Here is a 20,726-nt window from a genome sequence, read left to right on the forward strand (position 1 = left end):
ATCTAGTTGGGACTTCACATCGCGGAGATCCCCTTTGTTGGCAGGTTCAGCACCGTCAACAAGCTTCTATCTCAAACTCGACAGTATATCCTTCCAATACAATTTCAAACCAAAAATCCACAACATGAGAAACCTTATTACTTACCTCTTGAAACTGACTCACTTTGGATTCCGTTACCTTTGTCTACCATGGTGATAAATTGAATTTTTATCCAACAACCACTGAATCCACTCTATCAAGATGATCGGGAATTTTGCAAAGAATGTCTCATGAAACTCAGTGAACACATACTTCTAAAACCAATATTCAATGTTAATATTTCAATCTTTGATCTCGCTAGCTGCAAACTTACATTTCTTCTCCTTTAACCACTAGGTGATTTATTCTTTCATTGGATTCCATGGTCTCCACTTTCTTGTTACAGAGAAATCTCATCATGCAATGATCCTGGTCCCAACAATGGAACCCTTTGTTGGTGAGGGGTTAAGACAAACCTAGGTTTGACACATAGTTTTTTCCAACAAAACCACTCGGAATTGGCCCTTTCGGCATCACCCATAGAGTGGATGATGTCTCACCCTAGGTGCCGTGGGGGACTCTTGAAATGAGGTTTCTGCATTCAAATGGAATATTTGTGTGTGCAAAAATGATTGTCTAACTCACTTATGTTGAAGTCATGTTATCTAATAAAATAATAGGATGACAACCCTACTAAACTCCTATGCCACACAAGCTTTTATAGAATTTTGTTCCAACTACTTGATTTTCTATTCGATGTCCATAATAATAACACGATGGGAACACAACAATCATGCCAACCTCCCATGCTGTGTAAGTCATTATAAAATTCTATGTTAACATTACCTAGCTTCAAATGATAGTCAAAGTAAAAAGATACACACATTCATGAGAAAATATAGGGGGAAATCTATTCATTTTCCATTATTTCATAATTGGAAAGTGTGTAACGCGCTACAATAGAGGGTCTTTCAAACTAGCTCACCATCTTAACATGGTAAAGCATAAAACATTACATTCTTCTACATAAAAAAGTATCAATTACTCTGAAAAAATTATCCACCTAAGACCAGACTCAATATACATGATCCATCCATGGCTTAGCTAAATAAATAGCCACCAACATACAAAGCTAACAATAGAGCAAGAGGAAATCTACTAGTAGTAATTACACTGACAAAACACAAAACTGGAGATTCTCCAACTAACTAACTAAACTCAAACTGGAGAATTCAGGACTTCTTATCATCCCTCAATGGTTCCTCTATCACCATGCCTCTAATCCTCATCCATTTCAGCCAATCTCCATGTTGGCTTAATGACACCAATATTTTTTGATAACCTTCCTTAGTTGTCCCATACTCTCCAACTGACAGCCAGTCTTGGCTCATAATATTTTCTAATGACATTTCCTCCATTATACTAACTTGCCTCTTCTTGCAAATATCTCCCATTCCCCTCATCATGACAATCCTTCCCACCTTTGCCAGATGCTTTCAAATTTTATCTACTACGATCTGACTTGCACGCCTCCTCGCCTTGTTGGCACTATGCTAAATTGCAGGTGGTGCCTTTCTACGTTGTATCTTCCTATGTTACACCATCCTCTCTACTGCACATTAGTTCCCCTACTTCCACACCATTCTAATCTACACACGGTCTCTCATACGACTACAAAATTTCAAAAAATTTGGCCTCCAACATCCATTTCCATTTAAAAAAAAAATTAAAAAAAATCAAGGTTATGGGTCATCCACAAAGCCATGGTTACCGGTAAAAAAAACACAAAGCCCCTTTCCAATTACCTTTATAATTTTGTAGAAATACAACCAGAAGACTCTACATTTAATTGTCAATCAAAAGTTTGTATGGAACTTACAGACTGTGATGCACCTTTTCTGCTAGTATAATATAAAGTTGTAGTACTCTAAATGAGTATCATAGGAGAAGATATTAATATGTTTTTACAAGTCACGAGGATAAATCTACTTTCAATCCAATCCACACTTTTAAAGAATGTAAAGAGCATGCTTGCAAGAAAGTAAATGTCACACTTGCAGGAAAGTAAATATCACACTTGTAGAAAATAAATCACATAGGCATCTAAGGTGACTTGTTCCATTGTTAAAATAATCTTGGTTGCTGTAATAAAAATTTAGTTTCACACGTAATATGATGCAATAAATCACAAACCATCCAACCATACTTTTCTCATAAAGGAAATAATGTTTATGAATCAAATGCTATAAATAGAACCCAATAGAAAAAAAAGTAATCGTGATTTTAGAAAAAAAATTATATTCTAGTGTTAGCACTAAGTTGCAACAACAAGAGTTGTAGCAACGAACCAAGTAAAAAATTGTTGTGTAAATCCCATGACAATGATTATTCCATAATTAATGTTAATGTTAATGAATGAATTGTAGCAATAAATCTATGCTGCAAAGTTGCAGTAGTATGAATTATCATATTTTTAGCTTTAAACCTACAGTGGAGAGTTGGAGTAATATGAAATATCAGAGGTACATCAATTGTTAGCAAAAGAAATATTCAAATTAAAGTTTAAGTACTAAGTATAAGAATTTATAGAAATAAAGTAAATATATAAAATGATACTACAACTACTCTATAAAGTACATTTAATATCAAGCTAAGGAGGGGCCCCTACCTCCTTAGATGAGGCACTGATTTATGAAAGTAGTAAGGCGCTAGATACTTAGCACACCATTGATTGAACCAGAATGAAAAGGAACCTTATATTGCAAGAAACTGGAAATATAATAAAGAACTTAGTTTTGATTTTGACCAAGCAACTAGCTAGCTTACTAACTACCCAACTTGAGGAGAGCATGGATTTTTAGACATAATGTTCTCTATATAAATTAATCATGGAAGTTGATAAAAAACCATGAGAATATATCTATTCCATCTTGTTACATCATCTTTCCAAATATAGAAAAAATTGGGCACATGCTGACTTAATCAATTGTATGAAAAATTGTGGTTGAATCATTCATTCCTTTCTAAGAACCTATTCACCTTTGTCATTTTCCAGCATGAGGATATTGGTTATTTGATTACATGGCCAATCCATAGATGATATTTGTTAAGTTAAATAATATGCTATTATAGCCAACACGAAGTTACAACACCATTCCTCAGAGTTTCAAAAAAATTCTTGAGTTTGTTGCAACAACAACCATGTGGTGTGAGTTACAACAATGGTGAGAGTCACAAAAAGCACGAGTTGTAGCATTGAAGAGGTGAGAGTTGCAATAATGGGGAGTTGAGAGTTGCGGAATCAAGGAGTTAAGAGTTGCATCAATGAGGAGTTGTAATTCAGGGACAACAACATAGAGTTGTAGCATGAGTGTTAGTAGCTTAGAGCTGAAATAAATATACTCAAGCAAAGATTTGTAGTAGCTCATATTCAAGAGTTACAACACCTACACTTAGAAGGTACCTATTCAGACTTGTTCCTATATACCATTATTAGCACAAGAAGGTAGTAATATGTTAGGTCCCTATAATACGAGTGTAGCCCCCTATTATTATTGTTAGTGTAACCCCCTTATTATTATTGTTGTGCCCTTACATTATTATTTTTATGTAGGCTCTGATTATATTGTGACCCCTTAGACTCCTATATATACAAAAAAGGTATTGTCATTTGTATCATCAAAGAATTTTTCATTTATATAATGTAAAGGAGTTTTCCCCCTCAAAGAAGATACTTTTTAAGTCATTGATTTATATTTTTGTGAGTTGGTTGCATAACATTTGGTATCAGAGCTTTGGATTCTAAGGTTTCTCTACTGCAAATAGACCATCATATTATTTTAGAAATAACTTTGTTTCTACAAAATTTCAGAAGCTCACATTCTTACCACGAGGAACTGAAATCCTAATGAACTTCCTATAAAAATTTCAAATACTGGTTCGCTATATTTTTAGAGATATGGTCCGAAGAAGTTAGGGTTTTTGCATGCTCCAAAATTTCATCTCAAATAGGTGACCTTGGGAAAATCGTCATAGCTTCCTCTACAAGAATCAAATTTGAATTTTGTAAAAAGAAACCGAAATCGATCAGACTGTAGTATCTTGTGTATCATTTTCAGGGCCGAGGGTAACAACAGTGACACATGTCACTCCATACAAGTTCACTCTACTGAACTATTCCATAATCAAGTCATCATGGTAGATTGGGAATAAATTTATCTTGAAGAATCCAAATTTGGTCTGAGTTGTGGAATTCGAAAGAAGACTCAGAGGTCTACCACAAGACAAAATTTAAGGTCTTGTAGATTCGAAATCATAGAGATACAACAATTTCAATATTGAGCTCCCAAAAAGCAAGAAAAAGGTGTGTATTTTTAATTTTTCATAACTTTTGTTTGAAAAATTGTTTTGAAGGGATTCAAAGGGAATATTGAAGCATAGATATCAATATTTATTTCTAAAATTCCTCCCAGAAAAAATAATTATACAACCATTAAGCCCTTAGAAAGATCTATTATGACATATGAAGAGGAATAATTGCACCATGATATATTAAAGTTACGGGACCAAGTGCAACAAATTTTTCTCTCACAAAGAGCAACCAAAGATGACATGGATGTATAAAAGGCAACATGAAGGTTTTTAAAGTAGACATGGATGAGATGAATTTCAAGTTGGAAAGGTTGACAAAGTTGTTGCAAGAAAGGCTTCCCAGCGGTGGCAAGGTAATCCATGAAAAGCATGATGAGGACAAAATGAATATGAATTATGATTTTAGAGATTCCAATGTGGGGTTTAAGAACCACCACATTCCAAAGATAGATATGAGGAAGTTTGATTGCAAGGATCCAGTAAGATGGATACTACAGATGGAGAAATATTTTGGTCTACAGGATGTGCAACCCTCTCAAAAGGTACATATTGCATCTTTATATTTAGAACCCAAACAGTTTGTATGGTATATATGGCTTTGTTCTTATAAACCACTTGTTACATGGTCAATTTTTACGAAGGAAATGATAGAACACTATGAAGATACAAAGGTAAATACCTTCTTTAGCCAATTGATAAATCTCAAACAAAAGGGTTCAATGGTAGAGCACATTGAAGACTTCCAAAAATCGAATATTAGGGTAATCAATATTCTAGAGGAGCATAGGATTGATGTCTTCATAGGGACTTTATAAGATAAAATCCAATGCCTTTTGGAACCTAATTCATTGGAGAATGCATTGATCATGGTAATAAAAGTTGAAAGAAAAATTATGGCAACAAGTCTACCAATCACAACTATAAAGATGAAAGTGTTACTGCTCCTAGTCTTCTACAACCTACAAGGTTGACACCACAACAATTGGAGGAAAAAAGAGAAAAAGGGCTTTGTTACAGTTATGATAGAAAATACACTAAATGTCATAAGTGTGTTGAGAGGAAATTACTCTACATAGATTGTGAATAAGAGGAAGAAAAGGAATAACAAACATCAAAAGAAGAGGATATACACTAGGAATCAACCTAAGATAAAGAAGAAATTAATTTTACCATATATTGTAATGCATTGGTAGGAACTACCACTCCTCAAACTCTCAATATAGAAGGATATATCAAGAAGAAAAAGATAATAGTGCTGATTGATTTGGGTAGTACCCATAATTTTATTCACAAGATAACCAAGGAATTGAATTGCTTCCTATATTCAGCACCAGAGTGTCAAGTGATGGTTGCAAATGGAGGAAATATAAATTTCTTGGGAAAGAGCCATGATATCAAGCTAACCACGGGGGAATATGTATTGAATACTCCAATGCTTTCCATTCCAATGGGCGGTGCTGATGTTGTACTAGGAGTCCAATGGTTACAATCTTTGGGGAATATAGCTTTCAATTTTCAAGAACTTTTCTTGAATTTTTTTTCGGGAAGGAAAGGAAGTTGAAGTAAGGGGTATCAAAAGGAAACCAATAATTATAATAAGCTCTAATGGCATGAAAAAGCTTCCAAAGAAAGAATAATAGGGCATAATTTCATAATTATGCTCACTAGAGGTTCAAACATCCAAATCATCTATTTCTCCAAATCTCCAAAAAGTCTTGGACAATTATTCTAAGGTGTTTGAGACTCCCAAAGGCCTCCCACCTATTCGTGATCATGATCATGTTATTAATTTGATTCCAGGAAGTGTTTCTCCAAACATCAAGACTTACATATTTACCTATGCCTAAAAGCGTGAAATTGAATGTATGGTTGTAGATATGCTAGAGGATGGTATAATTAAACCTAGTCAAAGTTCTTTCTCTACTCTAGTAGTATTGGTGCACAAGAAGGATGGATCATGGTGTATGTTTCTAGATTATAGGGAGCTCAAAAAGCTCACTATTAAAGATAAATTTCCCATTCCTGTCATTGATGAATTGTTGGATGAATTTCATGGAGCAATTTACTTCACCAAGAAGGATCTTCGTTTAGGACAGCATCAAATTAGAATTAAGATTGACGACATTTTGAAAACAACATTCAAAAGTCATGAGGGTCATTATGATTTTTTTTTCATTCCTTTTGGGCTTAATAATGCACCTTCCACATTTCGAGGTTTGGCGAATTCCATTTTCAAACCCTTCCTTAGAAAATTTGTGTTAGTTTTTTTTCTTTTATGATATGCTAATCTACAACAAGTATTGGAAGGATCATATTCAACATGTTGACAGGATGCTCAAACTATTGGAGGAGAAACAATTATATGAAAAAACCTCCAAATGTTTCTTTGGAGTAGAAGAGATGGAATATTTGGGCCATATTGTATCTCATGAGGGTGTTAAGGTAGACCCTGACAAAATTAAATCCATTAAGGAATGGAAAATGCCCACAACCATAAAGCATCTTCGAGGATCTTGGGTTGACAGGGTATTATCACAAGTTTATTAAGAATTATGGGAGAATAACGACACGTCTAACATCATTACTGAAGAAAAATGTATTTTATTGGACTCTAGAAGCAACTAAGGCCTTTTAACATCTTAAAGAGGCAAAGTGCCAAGCACCAGTCTTAGCCATGCCAGACTTCCCAAAAACCTTTATTGTGGAATGTGATGCCTCAAGAAATGGAATATGTGATGTTTTAGTGCAAGAAGGAAGACCCCTTGATCCAAAGTTAAACAGGAACGCAACAACTTACAAATATAATCATAAACTTAAAGATGTTGTAGAAAAACACTTCATTTCATTAATAGAAAAATAATGAACTATGCTTACAAACAGAATGGAAATAAGATAGGTCAGGCTATGGTAGCTTATCTCTGAGAACTGATGTGGTGGCTACATGCCTCTGAATTGTGTTAAAATGAGGCTCAAGGGCCTATTTATTATTGGAAAACATGAGAAAACCTTAAACAACCAAAACCCTAACCCTCGGACATGTAACACTAAAAGTTTGTGAGGCCCATTGGGGTTAGTTGGGCATCCAACTTCCCAGGGTCATAGCTTGATCATATTATCTTCGTTTGGTGTGTATGATACCTTGTTGGAAAGGTCTCACCGAGTACTACAAGTTTCGCCGCATTCCCTTTCCTATAGCTATGGGCCTGCCGTGGACCCCAAAAAATCGTCGTTTAGGGGGTCAAAACTGCTCCAAAAGTTTAGGACCCAAAAACTGCTAAAAATAGTAAATTTTGAAATGAACAAGGAAATAGATGAAACTGAATTGGGGGGTCTAGGTGGAATAGGTGGGTGGCTACTAATATCCACTTGGGTCACCCCTTGCTTTTGAAAGTCATCCAATTAAAGGAAAGTATTTACACAAACCTATTTATGAGAAGGTGTTACACAACATTTTGTCACTGTTGTTGTATTCCCTGTTCCTTGATCATGGAGGACCTCTACAGTGAACTCTATATGCTTTCCCATCATGAAGAGCATGCCTTTACATCCCTATTAATGTGCAGAACATTCCTCTCTTACATCATTTCCCAAGAATCTTCCTTCAATCCCAATATTCCAGATTGACGCTAGTGCTCAGTTCCTTCCCCACACCGATTTGCAGAGTTTGAAACCAGGCCTAGCGCTGAACAGTGCAAGTGAGCCCTTCATCACTCATGCCGACCCTCTTTTGAAAAGTTTTTAAAAATGGAGTCGAAGCTTCCAGGTCTAGAAGCTCCATGAACGAAAGTCTGTTAAAGTGTTGGGCTGGATAGAGCCGAGAGAGTCTGTTTGGGCTCCTTTCCCCTATTAAAATGGAACAAACCAAAGAGATAAGCCCTCTCCCATAATAAGAGGAATCATATCTCCTCCATCAAAGCTATATAAACTCCTCCTTTTCCAAGCTGAACTAGTCTTTTTTGGATACCATCATAGTAACACATCAAGAAACCATCACATCACAAAGAGACACAAGCTTCAAATTTTATGTGAAAACCCATAAGGGAGAAAACCACAAATCTTCTTCTTCTTTATCTTCAATTCTTTTACATAGATTTGTAGACTACAACCTGTCAGAGAAAACTCCTCATCAATTGAGGCACCAACCTTGAAAGAATGCAAACAATTGCTCGTTGTATGCTACAAATGGATTAAGGCTTCAACCTCGATATTGAGCGGGCTCCAAATTATTGTAGGCACCAACCTGATTGAGGCTCCAACCTTATTGATGAGTGGGCTCCAATTTACTTTAGGGTCCAACTTGATTGAGGCTCCAAACTCCTTGTTCGACTCCTTGGGGATCCCTATTTCATCTCATTTTCAAATTGGATCCACTATCATCATCTATAGTCTCTAATTCATAAATAAATCAAAATATGCAATCAAAACCACTACCACAACCTGCAATCAATGCCACTGCAAACACTATGATCATTGCCACAGTATAACTTGCAATGAATATACTATAATCACTATCAAAAATCATATCAACCATTGTTGTTGGTTGTCATGCTACTGCCTCATACTCAGCTCCAACCAATTCATCAATATGGTCACTCACTCCCCTTATCAGAACTTGTTTTCACAATGTATCAAAAACTATTGCAACCTGCTCATAACTTCTCAAAACATACAACAAGGACTTTGGTCATCAAATAATTGTCAAAAGGGCATCACACACCTCTAGTTAGATTCATCTCTAAGCTCTGATTGTCCAACTTCTTCTCGAATTAAATTTGGACAAGTATTGACCCCAAAAACTCATACAAATAATATAAAACTATATAATAAATTAATTGTTCTACAGAATGCCCCTTTCTGGGGACTTCTTTACAAAATGGTATTTTCTAGCATTGACATGACAAAATGTCCACTGTTAAAATATTTAATGATTCGACGGAATGAAAATTATATATAAAAATAAAACATAAATGTTTGACCTATTCATTGTCGAGGTCAAACCTATGACCACCAATATATCACACATATACGCTACCAATTACGTTGTCCAATGATGTTTTGAATGTTATGGCGGTATTCTAATTTTTTTGTTGGTCTAATGAATGAGACTTCAAATGGTGGGTGGGGGGGGGGGGAAGGAATTCGATGATGTGGCTAGTCCACATCCGATGTAGCTTGACCAATCATTGTTCATTGTTCAATGAACTCCAATGCACATAATCACCTCTGAATGAGTATTCAGTAACCAAGAACCATTCATTGGTATATGAAAACTAATAACCAAATCCACAGAGCTCATCAAATTATCACAACGACTCAAGGATCATGTCGGTGGTTGACATGTGTGCCCTTAATCATCACCAAACCCATGCCTATTCAAGCCATCAATTCCTGACTTAAGCAGTTCGTGTGAGTTTCAACTACATAATGAGAGATGTGACAATCCATGTCATTTGAACATGATTTGAACAATATGTATGTTAATAAAACAAAATTCAACATGCCTTGGACTTTTATTGAAGGTCAGATCCAATAAAAAACCCTCAACATGCCATCGTGTTTGGCACAATCCAATCTTTGCCAAAATTCAATCTCAACTAAACTCACTACAAGGAAAATACCTTATAGTGGAGTTTATAATGAAGGTTTTTAGTTTTATAAAATTGACAAAAAATGTCAAAAAAACCTCCGCTACAACATACAACATATGCTTGTGGTAGTGGATGTTTTAGCAGAGCTAATAATGGAACTTCATCACAACTAATTTTTTTTGGATAGTTAGAGGTTTTATTTGATGTTTCCTTTGTGGTGTGATTATTGGAAAAATTGCACTAGTGCACCACCAATATAAAACCACCAGTGCTGTAAATTTGAATAAAAGAACAAGAACTTGAAACAAACATTTGAAGCACCTGTGCATTAAATTTATAAATATCCAGTGCTTTAATCATAAGATGCACCCGCTTGTACAATCTATGATATAATGCATCAGGGCGTTGAATGCAAACAAAATCTATGCCTGAAAAGTATACCACCCCTTTGCTTATGTATTCTAACAATGCTCTAGGCAGTACTTTTCAGGAAAGGCAGTGGGGCAGGAAAAGAAATCTTGCAACCCTGGTGCTTTTATCTTCTTCAATGCATCGGGTCGTTATGCGTAACAATGCATCAATGCCGATGAGTTGTATAAAAGCACCGGTGTGCGACTAATATAATAGAACCAATGTTATTAATTTAAATAATAACACCGGGTTTGGAAACAATATTTTGGAGCACCAGGTCATTGGTTTTATGAAAGCACTAGTGTTATACTTTTCACAAAAGGCACCGGGACAGGAAAAAAGAATCTTGCAATACCAGTGCTTTTATGTAATGTAACAAACTGGTGTGTTAATGATAACGATGCATCAATGCATTAAAGGAAAATCACACCGTGCATGAAATGTATATCTTCCTGATGGGTATTGATTCTACACACACATTGGGATTTATATTTCAGGATGCACCGAGATACCATTTATTATTATTATAAATATCGTTGTTGAAAAACTCATATTCGGAGTAGTGTGCATTAATATATGATGTCCTAGTATCCATTTTTTTTAGAAACATCAACCTATGACGATGCAATTATTGTGATTTTTTAAATCCGTTATTCATCGAAAAATAAACATATAACAATATTTATATACATTAAATTTTGATTAGAGCATTTGTATATGATGTTTGGATTAATTTGTTATATCATCAGATTTCACATCTCTTCATTATAATATTTAATCATTTATATATTTAATGAGTGGTGTAACATTTCTCAGCAACATTGGACAACACAATAGAATAAGTTAAAATGTATTTTCTTATATATGAATAAGGGGCTCTGTGTCATACAAAATGGGATAAATATTGGTAAGCCTTTGTATTTCAATTGGGACATTATGTCCATTACATTAAACAAAAAGTTTGATTTTCAGACAATTATTTCAAAAAATACAACAAATTTCATTGATATCCAAATAGATCATCATTCTTCGCTGGAACTACTGCAGTGCTCGAGGTACTTCCATGACTCGGGTTATTTGGATGAATTTTTTATTGATTGCATCGATTGTTTTCATCTTCTTCTAGTTTCATCTACAAACATAAAATAAAGTGTAATGAGTGTATCTACATTGGTGAGAATAATGAAAATTGAAATAAATAATATACATCAATGTAAATCGAAAAGCAATGTACCATAGCAAGAATTGAGTCTTGAACTATACACATTCTTTCAAAACCAAATCTCATGCCTTCTTTCAACAACTCTTCTATTGGAGTCGTTCCATATTTTATTTCCGACATGTTTTATACCCCATAATAATTCATAGATTTAATATAAAGGATTTTTTTGTTCTATTAACTATAAACTCAGAGAAGTAAAACAACATAATTACTTACGAATTCCACAATTAATTTTTGATATGCCAACATATACTCACAACCCATATTTAACCAAATGTCAATAAATTCTTCTTATGGCTCTTCTTTGTATGTTAGCACCTATTTGAAGACATTCAAGGATAATTGCTGTAAAACAACTTAAAATATACAAAAATGAAACCTTGAGTTGTTATAAGTACATATTAACAATTACTCACAAAATTTGATATCAACCTTTTCTTCCTTCTTGTCTTGTTTTATGCATTGAATGGGCTCCATTTTGCATTTTTTTTCAGGAAAATACTTGGAAATTAATATTTAATGCTAAATTATTTGTTTATATGTATCTAATAGAAAAAATCAATGATTACATACATTTGAAGCATGTTGTTGTTGAGATGGCTCCTCCTGTGATGCAATTATGTCTATTTCTTTGACCATCTCTTTGTACATTTTTTTGGATATTCCTACTGGCATGTTTCAAATATCAGCTCATTGATCCTTTGGGATTTTCATAATCTTCCTAAAAAAGTAATAAACTATTTTTATATTGATATATGAAAACTAAATATAACAAAATTGATATTAATAAATGAATGTTTTGTAGTAATATATACATATAATTGTAGAAAAGCATTTTAATTAGGAATATTACTTTTTGAATGATGCTTCTTTTTTGTTATATGTTTTTTCTGTTGCAAGTTTGGCAGGTCTCATTGACAATTGCTCTGGAAACACTTCCTATAGTTTAAATATAACTTGGTTTTTTTGAATCAATGGATTGATTTCTATATTGTAAGTGAAAATTATGTCTATACATTCATTCCAATATATCCCTCATAGTTTTGTAAAAGTTTCCCCTCTTTCATTAACCTCCAACACCACTTCATATGAGCTAAGGACCAATTCATCGTCATTTACATATTCCATAATTCTTATTTTCTTAGAATGACATTCTTTTCCTTCATTTTTGGTCTATGTAGAACATTAAACATCTGTGAATTAATAAATTATTGAAACATGTTATCTAATACTCTTAGGTATATTATTAATGAAAATTTAAAAGAAAATCTCATATTGAATAGTAATTTTTCATTCACTTGATTCATCCTTCTGCAATTTTTCCATTAGGCTTTTACGCTTTTCTGCACTTAGATAGGAAAGAATATCATCAAGCTTCCCCATCTTGTGGCTCTGCATGACACACACTAACCAATGCATATTAGTTAAACTTTTATATAGTTCAAACATATTAATTTTGTAAAGAATTTGCAAATAACTTTCCTTTTCTGATTTTTGGGATGTGTTATCATTGTGCTGATCAGTATTTTTGTCACTTGACCTTTTATCAGGCAATTTTTTTCATTAATATACAACATGTACCATTTAATACATAAGCCATAAAATATATTTTATAAATAAATCACATAAGTTTTAGCCAAAAAGAGGTTTGGTAACTAATGTGATTATGTGCATAACTGCACTAGTGCGTTTAATTTAGTAAACACACCGGGGCATTTAATTGTTGAGCACCGGTAACAAAAATTATTCTTTTAAAATAACTTTAAATTATGATGGTGCAATGTGTAACGATAAAAGCACCGCCATCAAGGTAAAGAATGAAAACATAAAAAATTAAACACAAGTTTTTTAGACTTAACGATGTTATTTGTTAGAGGTGCACCGATGTGTTATACTACACAAGGCACATCGATAAATAGATTTCGTTTTTTTAATAAATGGACAGGGTCGACAGGGTTTAGATCTAATTCAATAAGTAGCCTGTCACATGGAATAAGTCGATCTTGCGGACAAGATAGACCTTCCTAGAATCTAAAGAAGACCTAATGACAAGCAAACCAATGACACACTATCTTTCTCTAAATATGCTTTTATAAACAAAGGCAAACAAGTGTTTTAGGCCTACCTTGGGTCCAACACAAGTTTGTGGAAGCCTTCGCTCTTCGATCCAAATGTGCTCCTTTGTCGCAAATCTGCAAACACAAACAAGCAAACAAATTAAATAGCACTTGAAAAGCCAATATCATAAAACATATTTAACATGAAAGTCAAGGAGTTCATGAAACAAATGACATGAGACAATTTTTTGAGAAAAATGAGTTTGATTGTATTAATTCAAATCAAGAAGAACTTTACAACCTGTGCCTTGACGCTGTACAAGCTCCTCCCAGGGTCCAGCAAGAAGTCTCCTCTACTTTGACAAGTTTCACTCTCTTCCCAATGAAGCCAAAAAGGTATGTGATCTCTCCTCTTAAGCTCAACTAGGAAGTCTTAATTTCACCAACATTTACCCTAAAAAATGTTCAACTTCTAACCTTTTTAGCAACCAGCCCAATGCCTGAATTTATAGTGCAATGGAGGGAAGTTACTAGGTCCTCCTTCAAAGGGATAAAGGCCTCCTTCAAAGGGATAGCTCCTCTCATCAAGGGATTAGCTCCTTCTCTTTTGGGATGCATGAACCACCTAAGAGCGGCCAATCCACGTCAAAATTCCTTCTAGAATCATCTATAATTAACCCAAAGTGAGTTTTTTAGAATAAACTTGCGCCATTTTGACTTTCACAGGGGTCCGCACCCACACCTTTAGGGACAGAGCGGGCAGGTCCGCAGTTTTTGTAAACAAAAGGTGCGGGACAGCAGGTAACAGTGAGAGAAAGTGCAGAACCAGGGTTTTATTGATTTTCAATGTCTTTCTCTCAATTTCAAAGCTTGACTTGAAGAGCTGAGGTCTGAGACTTGCTTAGGAGGACAGTACAAGTGATGATAGACCCATACTGACTGCAAATAATCATGGTGATGATATTTTTTTGTAACAGATTGCCCCCTAAAGTGCGAAGTCTGTAGTAGATGAGGATTTCATTTATCATTTAGGAAGAGTGAAGTACTTTATCATTTCGAGGATCATCTTGTGGAGAGCCCCGTTGGAACCTGTAAAAACATTCAATGCAAGATATATATATGAGATTATATCATCGCTGAGGTAGGCATTCCCATACTCAGATCAAAACTGACTTAGAAAACTAACTACTGCTCTGATACAGGAATGATCTTGTAATACATCACAAGTATAGACTCATGTGGACACAGTATGGACGCAGCCATCTATTTATGAATAGTCAATTATATAATGAATACAAAATTCCTCGCAGCCTGGATTGTGGAAACTAGATCCAGGGTCTTCCTTACTACTTCCCGAAACAGTGCGATTCTATCCATGCAAATGAATGTGTTGGAGTCGAACATGGTAGAAACCACTTGATTACCAGTCAATGATGTAAACTGTTAACAAGTGTGAGAGAAACCACCAGTGATGTTAATGGTTCTCAAAGTACCCAGTACAATCGATGAGATGTGAATAAATGTGTTGATGTCGAACATGTCATGGAATCCTTTGATCGAAGGTCAATGATGTAACCTGTTGTCAAAGGCGAGAAACCTGCCATTGAGGCATGCAGATCCCAAGGTACTGATGATTTCTAGATCATCTTTCTAGATAATGAGTTGAAGTCGATAGAAAGCGATCCGTCGTAGGCAAGCCCACAACACGAAATCATAGATCGAGTTGAAGAAATTTAGTTGCAAGGACTGACTCAGGGATGGTCAAGATGGATGAGAGATATTTTGCAGATGAATGGCTTATTGGCAGTGACCTCTTGAACACATAATGACACGATAGATGGCTTGGTGACAATTGACCCAAAGTTAATACCCAGAAACCGGCTGAAGACTTTCAATGTGGTTTGATCAACTGTTAGGCAAAGGATTTCCCAACCCAGGTGAATAAAAATGTCGTGTTCAAGAGTGGTTACAAAGTATGACAAACATGCTCATTTTTCTCTCTTTTCCCCCACCATTTCTGGCAAGTACCTCTTTATTTTTTAACAAGCTTGAGGAGGATAACATTTACTTGATTATAAGCTCATCCTTCGAATGAGTCCAACTTAGTTTAAATTCGAACCCTAAGAAGGAGTGGTTCGTTCCTGTTTGTAATTGAACAGGTCCTTTACTGTGAAATTTTAACGAGTCCAGTATAGGAGAAACTCGACGTTTTTCAATTTTAGAGAGTCTGAAAAAACTTAAGAAGACTCCAAGGTTGACCTTTTTCGTAAATTTGTGTCTCCAAGCCCGAAAAGTATAAAATAATACTTGAGAGAACTGCTTGATCTTTTACGAACAAGGAGTACTTTTCGTAATTAGTGCCCTTGATCCGAAAAAGTAGAAAAGTGATCAACGACACGTTGTTTTATAACCAATATCGAATTTGAAACGACAAAAATCCGGCAATCTTTTCGTGTTTTTACGGTCAGTAAAGAGCTGTAAGTGGACCATCTTTTAATTCTGTTTTAACGAGTTTAGAAGAAGAACTCGACAATCTTTTCATGTTTCAAGAGTCAGAAAAGAGCTTAAAGGTGACTCTAAATTTTTTTTCGTTGAAAATGGTAGATTTCGCCTGAATAGTCCGTTATCCTAAACAAAACGCAAACATTACTCATACCTGTTTGAAATGGATAAAAACATCACAAAAATACCTTTCCAAAGTGAAACATAAACAAATTTGCAATTTATTTACTCAAAAAACTTATAAAAAGGGCTTTCGTCAATTCATTTTTACCGTTTGAGTTTTGGGTGAGAAAATAGTGCTTTTGCTCAGAAAACTTCCTCTGAAGATTGCGGAAAATACAACCGTCAGAATCGAATGCCGTCTTCTCCAGGTAATCCACATCATCCTACTCTTCATTTTTAATCGTTTCATTTCTTGTTTTAGGCTTTCATTTCATTTTTTGGAGGGTTTTTAGGCTTAAAACCCGCGTGTGGGGGTTTGCAGGTTTAACATTGCCAGCCCGCGGACCCCGACTTTTTCTCAATGGGGAAAAAGTCAGGGGTCCGCACCTTCCATGTAGGCAAGGTGCAGACCCACGCACTGTGTCTAACTCGGAGGGTGCGGTCCCCGCAGCAAGGGTTTTTAACCCAAAAATTCTCAAAATTGACCCAAACAAATTAATTTATAGCATTCTAATTTGTCTTTTAACTTGATGCAGAGAGTACATCATGCTAGATTGGCGTGAACGAGAGCATGAGGACGTGGATGCTGCCGCATTGAATCACCAACCTTCAATCGATGCATTGAAGGCTTGCGGCTTGTACAAATTCTGGGCCATTCCTGGCATGAGGGCCCAGGTGGATTTCTTACAGTGGCTGGTTGACAGATGGAGCATACAGGACCAGTGCTTCTTCATTGGTGGCCACCAGCTCGAAATCGAGCCGGCAGATATATATTTCTTGACTGGTTTGCCTAAGAGAGGCGAAGACTTGACTCTATTCGGGGCTAGGCCAGGTGGCCAGTCTGTCGATAGCCTCCGGCTAGAGTTCTGCAACAGCCAGGCTAGAGACAAAGGGATAGACATAAAAACCATATCCCTTCCTGAACTCATGGTGATCGCGTTTACTGTCACTAGAATTTGCGGGAGTGCCGCATTACATGTTGCCACCAGATCCCAGATGCGTATGGCAGTTGATTGCTTTCGAGGCACCATCTTCAACTGGTGCGATGCTGTGTTGGCCAATGTGAAAGGCCAACTGACCAGAGCCAAGAACGGACAACTAAAGACCTTTGGTTATGGGGCTTTGGTTGTGAGCTTTGGTTTGGAGAGGGTTCCAATGTTGATCCTGCAGCACCTTACTGTTGGAGCTGGGCTTCCTCGAGAGCCCAAACTGATGCGATGGGTCGCAGTTATGGCCGTCATTCGGACGACGGGACAGAGGTTGTTTGATTCAAACCCGAGTATTTCCAATGGTTGGAAAACCAGGTTTTTTTTATTCAGGACTTCCCTTACGCTGGGGTATATTTTCGTGGTGACCCAGACATGGCTCTTCCACCAGGAGAGGAGTGGGATGACTCAGGTAAAATCATTTTCAACATTTTTCCTATTTTAATTTTTTTTTATTATTTTTCCATTGTCCCAAAACTGATAGTAAAAGTTTTAAATGCAGATGTGGGTCCACAGCGACCAGCCACTCTCCGGCCTTACGAGAGGAAACAACCAGTTGTAGCCGCGCTAGCTGCACAGGACGAATCAGCAGAGGTTTTGGCCGAGTTGGAGGGTCATCTCGAGCGCTTGACAGGAGATATTCCGGAGACCACTATAGATGACATTCCTCGTCGGCTTCAACGCTATGTGATTGGGGTCCCAGGACCTTTTAGGAGGTTCCTTTGCAAGGTGGCCCGTGCAGTGGTTTCTTATCGAGATCATCACCAGTGATAGAATGATCGGTTATTGTGGGCACATATGACATTTTTGTTTTTTGTACTTATCATTTTTGCCGATCATAAGGTGTTTTTCAACCTATGATCGAGGACGATGTATTTTTGACACACTCCTATATATATATATATATATATATATATATATATATATATATCACTATTACCGGCTTATCTTGTAAATCATGTTATGGAATGGTTTTAAATTTACATGTATGATTATTGCAAATGTCTACTTAACATTCGAGAAGCAATTGCATCTGCTAATGTATTTAAAGATCTTGGAATATGCTGATATTCAATATAATAAAATTCACGTTCCAAGAGACGCACTCTCAAAAATAAACTTAATAACACTGGATTTCTAATGGCATACACTCTATTAAGCTGTAATACAACGAGTTCAGAATCTAACCTCACTATCAAACTCTGAATCCCAAATGAAATAGATTCAGATAATAACTCAATCACTGCACTATACTCGGTAATGTTTTTCATTGTTTGACCGAGGCTTACCCCATGCATAGATACTAACTTGTCAGAGGGCGAATAGATAACCCAAGCTACGGAAGAAATGTTCCGTGTATTACGACAAGCACCATCAGCGAAACCAATGTATGTTTGGAGAGGCATCGACATCTGCAATATCAAGAGTAAAACCAAGATAAGCAGGAATAATGAAGAAAAAACACTCTCTAAGCTAAGCACATTGTTTAAACTAAAACACACCAGCTAGAAAGAAAAGCTATCCTAACTAAAAATATCCATACCCATTCTTTAAGCATAATACCTCTTCAGGTAAAGACCATTTCTGGGTTTACCCAAAGAGTCGCCGTCAAAGTCTACCAATTCATAGGCCCCTTTTGCTAGCTTTCGCTTGACAACATAGGGACCATGCCACATAGGAATGAATTTTCCAGCGCCTAATTTATCATTAGCTTGATCGTAAACTAAGACTAGATCTCCTTCCGAAAAATTTCGAGGGGTCACATTTCGATCATACTGAGCTTTCATACATTTTGCGTGAGTTTCGATCGCCAATGCAACATCACGTCGATTCTCATCTAATTGAGCCAAGTATAACAAACGCTTTTCCTCTTCGGAAGTGGCTGGAAGTAACTCGATGGCCATTTGCAATGACGGGTTTTCACATTCAATGGGCAACACAGCTTCCAGACCATAAACTAGTTGGAAAGGAGTGAACCCTGTTGATGTTTTTACTGAAGTTCGATATGCCCAAAGCGCTGAAAATAGCATGTTATGCCAATTCGACCGATGAATCCCAATGATTCATCGGATCATGATGACTAAAACTTTGTTGATGGATTCAACCAGACCATTAGCTTGTGGATAATAAGGAGTTAAACTATCGTGGCGCAAACCAAGCTGGCCTATAAGTTCGGTCATCATAACATTTCGAAAATGACGCCCATGATCAGTGATTATCACTTGTGGGACACCAAACCTAGCAATTATATGATTGAACATGAAAATTGCAGCTGTCTTTCCGTCTGCCTCAAATGTAGGCATTGCCTCGGCCCACTTGGTAAAATAATCTACCGCAAGGATGATATACGCATGCCCCCTAGCCGAGTGAGGGTTACATGTAATAAAATCGATATCCCATTTGGAAAAAGGACCAACGAAAATTATAGGGTGGAGAGGAGCAGGTGGAGCGCGTATCTTTCGATCAAATATTTGGCAGTTGTGGCATTTTCAGACCGCAGTAATACAATCTTTAAACAAAGATGACCAGAAGTAGCCAGTGCGCAATATCTTTTGGGCTGTGGCATACCCAGACATATGACCGCCACACGCTCCAGAGTGACAGTGATTTAGAACCCTTTCAGCTTCCTCATGAGTTAAACAACGTCGAAAAATAGAGTCTTCCCCACGGCGATAAAGAGTATCTCCAATAATCCTGAATTGTTGGGACTGGAATCGTATTTTCCGACGTTCTGACCTTGAAATTTTTGGCCGAAAGGATTGGGTCTGGAGATAAATGATGATATCCCCATACCACGGATCTAAAGTGCTGATTAGAAACAAGGATTCGTCTGCAATGGGCTCCTCCGCCACAGTTTCCGTATCAGTACGCAGGAAATAACATATTAACTCCGCAAAGACTAAAGATTTCGTAGACTTAGATTTTTCAAATTCCAAGTCGAACTCCTGTAGGATAACGATCCATTTAGAGTACTTGCCCCCTAGCAAAATCTTGGTCAAAATGTAGATCATAGGGTTGCAATCCGAAATTACTGTAGTTTTACGTAGTAAAATGTAGTGACGAAAACGTTGGACAACTTGAACAACTGCCAATGCCAATTTCTCCACATGTGAGTATTTTAGCTCAGTTGGATTTAAAGTTCGACTAAGGTAATATATCACATGTTCAGTTCCGAATTCATCTTCCTGAACTAAGACCATTCCAATGGTGGGATGAGAGGCGGCGAGATACAAGAAGTAATCCTGGTTGTAGTTGGGAGGATGCAATAACGGTGCATGGGTCAATACGTGTTTTAGTGCATCAAAAGATTTCTGAGCTATCTCATCCCAATAGAATGGAGTATTCTGTTTCAACAACCGGGTAAGACCCTTTGTAACCTCGGCATAGTTAGGAATGAATCGTCGTAAA

Source organism: Pinus tabuliformis, chromosome 6 (assembly GCF_031772625.1).
Source record: "Pinus tabuliformis cultivar Carrire ecotype Pingquan chromosome 6, CPIR1, whole genome shotgun sequence".
Taxonomy (NCBI): Eukaryota; Viridiplantae; Streptophyta; class Pinopsida; order Pinales; family Pinaceae; genus Pinus; species Pinus tabuliformis.